The sequence below is a fragment of the Colobus angolensis genome, unplaced genomic scaffold (assembly GCF_000951035.1).
Source record: "Colobus angolensis palliatus isolate OR3802 unplaced genomic scaffold, Cang.pa_1.0 Scaffold237, whole genome shotgun sequence".
Classification (NCBI taxonomy): domain Eukaryota; kingdom Metazoa; phylum Chordata; class Mammalia; order Primates; family Cercopithecidae; genus Colobus; species Colobus angolensis.
In genome coordinates this window covers 735,655-741,267 of record NW_012115566.1, presented here as the reverse complement: position 1 = coordinate 741,267, position 5,613 = coordinate 735,655, and the positions used below count along the sequence as shown (strand labels likewise).

The 5,613-nt window shown below is 33.7% G+C and overlaps 1 pseudogene; it reads left to right on the top strand.

The window, feature by feature from the left end:
- Positions 1 to 4,440: 4,440 nt before the first annotated feature.
- On the top strand, positions 4,441 to 5,383 carry LOC105513915 (annotated as a pseudogene).
- The last annotated feature ends 230 nt before the right edge of the window (positions 5,384 to 5,613 follow it).

The window sequence follows — 5,613 nt, the reverse complement described above, 5'->3', positions numbered from 1 at the left end:
GTTGGTAGGCTATTAATTGTTGCCTCAATTTCAGAGCCTTCTATTGGTCGATTCAGGGATTCAACTTCTTCCTGGTTTAGTCTTGGGAGAGTGTAAGTGTCCAGGAAATTATCCATTTCTTCTAGGTTTTCTAGTTTATTTGCACTACTGTGGCTATATCTTTTCTTCTATTATATTTTCCAACTGGTTACAGGATGTTTACAAAAATAGAAATCCCATTACCACAAGTGGAAGCATTTTATATGAAATTCAAGAATAAATTAAAAGAATGATATGCCATAGCCAAGTGGAATTTATTTGAGAAATTCTTCAGGAGTGTTTCAATAGATTACTGTTCGAAATAATGAGTAAATAACACTGATTAAAATTCAAAATATCTTACCAATTTTAAAAAAGGTTGGTGACATGTGACATCATAGGGAACAGTACGAAAATTATTTAATGAGACAAAAATGTTTACTCAAAACTAAATCTACTATCATGTTAATTAGAGAAATACTAGAGAAATCTCATTAATATCAGGAAAAAGTCAAGATTGCCAGCATTTATCACAATTATTTACTCTCTTTAAAAATATTTACTACCTAATATAATTTTGGAACAGTAACTGGATAAGAATTCTGAGACATGGGCATACATACATTTTAAAAGTCATATGAAATTAAAACAGAACAACAGTAATAAATGCACTGTAAAATTTTCATGAATCAGTACAATCAGTGGATATATTTCTGAGAAACATATCACTAGAAGAGTCATAAACTTTGCAATAAAAATGCAATTGTCTGAAATAATTTAAAATGTCATAAATCTGGTATTTAAAATCAATGACAAAATAATACATTATTTAATGGATCAAATGATGACCCACTAAAATAATGATGATATTAGATTGCTGACTCAATGATTTAACAAATATATTAAATATTTAAAGGATTAAATATATAAATATTTCACTGCAAACTGTGAATCTTACTTGAAGAATGGGGAGAAAATATAAATTCTTGCATAAACTTGGGATTTGGAATTTTTTATAAATCAAATTAAAAGTCATGATGATATGCTATTTTTTACCTAACAGATTATAAGATAAAAATAATCATTAAATTGGAATTGGCAGGGGGGAGGTGGGGAGGCTGTCTTGCACAAGTGTTAAGAGACATAGATAGATGTTTTAAAATTCTTTTAGATATGACAATGCCATATTTTTGACTCATATATTATTTCTAAGTAAATACATCATAGTATGTGTGCATATTTAATTATAAATTATATATTTAATTATAAAAATATTTTATCACAGCAGTTCTTAATATAAAGTAAAATTATAACAAATTTAGTAACCAATAATATGGCATTTACTCAAGTAATTTGGGACATCCTTGTAATGGAGCATTATTCAGGCACTGACATTATACATAATGGTAACTGATGTTGAAAAATGTTTATATTTGTTAAGGAAAATAACCAGTTATTAAAGAGAAACAAGTCTCATTTACCTGGTGTGTAGCTAGCTTCTAATAGTAAAGACATTGCTTCTTTCCTTTTTCTCCAACCATAGCAATGAACATAAGGATGTATACACTTGAGGGGCTTGAGCATGGGTAAAATAATTTGTCATGATATTGTCTCACTGCAGATACAGCAAATGTCCACTTGAGAAATGCCTCACTTCATGTTTCTCCCTTGAGAAAGCCCTGCCTGGACACTAAACACTCCAGGCTAATTAGCAATTTGGAGATACAGATCTCCAAGGTGTTGAGAGAACCTATATCCTACATACTTCTAATTTTTTTCTAATCTGGTTTTCTCCAGGGACTATTGCCCAAGAAATATTTACTTTCACCAGACTTGTAGGTATTGGGCAGTGATATTCACTTCAGGGGAGAAACTCTAATATGCTTAAATCATGTCACCAGAGATATTGTCTGCACACTGACAGAGGTGAAAGGAAGAAGGAGAATGATGAGCGAATGTAAGTAACCTGTCTTAATGCCTCATGTCACCATTCCTTTCTCCCTCTTGTGTTGCCTCCAATCACATTAGTCAGCTTTGACTGACTTAGCTACTTCTTTTAATGACTCACTTTGTGTCTCCTACAGATTTCCTTTTACGAGTCGTTTCTAAGGTCTGACTTTTATGTATTAATATCAAATGTAGTCATTGTTCATACCACAAAAATAATTAGAAAAATGCACTGGGAAAACAAAGTTCTTGATCCTCTTGCCAAGAGGAAATGGATTTTCCTCTAGATAATTCTTCCTTTCCCAAATAGCACTTAATAGCCTTTCTTCATCTTTTAGATTTGCAAAGATAGTTTTTCACAATACTATTTTCTGATTAAAATGTATATATACATAAGTATTTTATAAATTACATATAAATTTCATAATAATAAATAGAAAAATTATGTATAAAATGTATAAAATGTATATATGTGTAGTTTCTCTCCATATATGTGTATGTATATATATGAGTGTGTGTATATATAATATATATAAAACAACTCTCCTTCTCAGATCGTGTTAAGCGACTTTCTTCAAGTCAGTAGTCTTAGATTTAAACCATAGAGAAGGCAAATGGCTACATGTCTCACCTCCAATTTGTAAGCTGGTTCTCAGTGAATTGGAGAGAGTATGATTTCATATGATCAAGATAGAAAGTTAGTAATGAGTTGAAAGGCCCTTGTAGAACCATTCCTTATAATACAAATATTCAAATAAAATTGGAATATAATAAAAATATATTAGAAGAATAGATGATTTTGATTTCACTGATAATTCTGACATATAAATAGTACAGTCATAAGAACTTAATGTATTAAATAACTGAAATATGACTTTTAGTGACTAGCACTAGAACACATCAATCTAGGATAAATTAGCATTGTATGTTAAGAAGCATTGGGATAAGCAGAATATGGGAATCTATGCAACATGATTTTCCATTTTTTTAAGTAGAATTCTTTAGTATCCATATAAATTTAAACATTTAGTTTCAGAATTTAAAAATTTAAATCTTTATTTACTCCATTTAAATCACCATTTTGCTTTCTGAAATATAAAATTATCTAAACAAAATAATAAATTTAGCCTTCATTATTAACTAAAGATAAAAGATTCAGTAAGATTCTATGTGAAGGGCAGAAAATTTTGGTGCATAGAGGATAATACCATTAATAAAATACTAAGTCAAGTATGATGGAGTATATTATAATCCAGACAGTTTTTTTTTAATGTAGAACCATGGTGAAATGAGTTGACAAAGACATATTTTGTCTCTTCATAATCATGTGAAATAACACCTTGTCTTTAAATGAGTCAGAGCAGATGAGTTTTTAACTTTATTTTTAAACAAAAATATTTTGTGGCTATCAGTCTGAACAAATGTGTGCACTTCTGAATTTGTGAGTTTGCCTTTTGATGTGCATATGTTACAAATGTTTTATTTTTCAACTATAATAGATAAAGGATTTTGTGGTAGCCATGTAAGTTGTTAAATAAAGAAAATAGCTTCCTTCCATATTGAAATTCATCTGTGTCTGACACTGTATCATTCTGATCAGAAAATTAGTTATACAAAACCTTATTATAACCAACCTTGTCTATAAGACAGAAAGGACACAAAATATGTTAAATTTATTTTTCTGACCCACTTCCTCACTGTTATGTATTATTTTTGCATTACAATTTCTGTTAGAATGATCAATTGTCACTCATAATTGACTACTGGGTATTTATAGTCTCAGTATTCAGTTAAGTTTTTTCCTCCAAACAGAATTTCCTACTAACAGAATTGTATAGTCACCTGAACTGGGACTATACAATATACTGGGCTTTCTTTCATCTTTGAGTAGATTATAGTTAGTAATAATTTTCAACAAATGGGGAAAAGAGCTGATCATATAAAAAAAGGCTCACACCTGTAATCCCAACACTTTGGGAGGCTGAGGCAGGTGGATCATCGGAGGTCAGGGGGTCAAGATCAGCCTGGCAAACATGGTGAAACCTTGTCTCTACTAAAAATACAAAAATTAGCCGGGCATGGTGGTGCGTGCCTGTAATCCAAGCTGTTGGGGAGGCTGACAGGAGAATCACTTGAAGCCAGGAGGCGGAGGTTGCAGTGAGATGAGATCGTGCCATTGCACTCCAGACTGGGCATCAGAGCAAAGTCTCAATAAATAAATAAATAAATAAATAAATAAATAAAAATAAGGAGGATGGGCCAATGTTTATTGAGACCAAAAATAATGACCTAAAGAATGTTTTTGTTTTTAAGAATGTCTTTTTAATAATTATTATTATTTTTTCCTTTTCGGAGAAACCCCTCAAGTTAAAAACCTCAGTTAAGATTTTACTTCAAATATTGTATGTGAGTAGTAACAATATTTCTCTAAATTGAATTCCCTATGCCTATTTTTCTCTTTACCTTGGACGACTAATGGAAAGAAACAATCAAACCTCTGGGGGAGATTTTATTTTGCTTGGATTCTCAGATCAGCCCCAGTTGGAGGTCATCCTGTTTGTGATAGTTTTGATATCATATCTTCTAACCCTTGTGGGCAACACAGCCATTATTGTGATCTCTTGCCTGGACTCCAAACTCCACACGCCTATGTATTTTTTTCTCACAAATCTCTCCTTTCTTGACCTTTGCTTCACTACCAGCATTGTTTCCCAGCTATTGTGGAACCTGAAGGGACCGGCCAAGACCATCACACCCACTGGCTGTGCCATACAACTCTATGTATCCCTCTCCTTGGGTTCCACTGAGTGTGTACTCCTTACTGTCATGGCATTTGACCGCTACGTAGCTGTCTGCAGACCTCTCAATTATACTACTGTCATGGCCCCATCACTTTGCAAGGCCTTAGCAGGAATAGCCTGGCTAAGTGGAGTAGGAAACACTCTCATCCAAGGCACCATCACCCTCCGGCTGCCTCCACGTGGGAATCGCCATCTCCACCACTTCCTGTGGGAGGTGCCTGCCATGATCAAGTTGGCGTGTGTGGACATTCATGCAAATGAAGTCCTGCTTTTTGTGGCCACATTGGTTCTCCTTTCTCCTCCTTCTTCCTATGGCATTGATATTAGTCTCCTATGGATTCATTGTGCAAGCAGTGATAAATACTAAGTCAGTCAAGGCTTGGAGCAAGGCCCTAGGGACCTGTGGTTCCCATCTGTTAGTGGTGTCCCTCTTCTTTGGGCCCAGTTCAGCCATATACCTTCAACCAAAGAGATCCTATGGCCGCAGCCAGGGCAAGTTCCTCACACTTTTTTATACCATTGTGACTCCTACCCTCAATCCTCTCATATATACTCTGAGGAACAAGGATGTAAGAGGAGCCCTGAGGAGACTACTGAGGAGGGAACAAACTTTCTAATGGAAAAATCAGGAAACAGCAACTTTCTGTGCTGGAATTTTAGATAATAAATATGACATGAAATGACTTCCAAGTATGCACATATTACAAATGTCACTTGTCTCTCTGGCTCTATTTACATACAACATGGCTAACATAGTCTCGAAAAAAGAAGCAAGCATATAAATTCAAATTGCCTAGCTCATGGAACCATGTGTGTGTGTGTGTATGTGTGTGTGTGTGTTTACAAA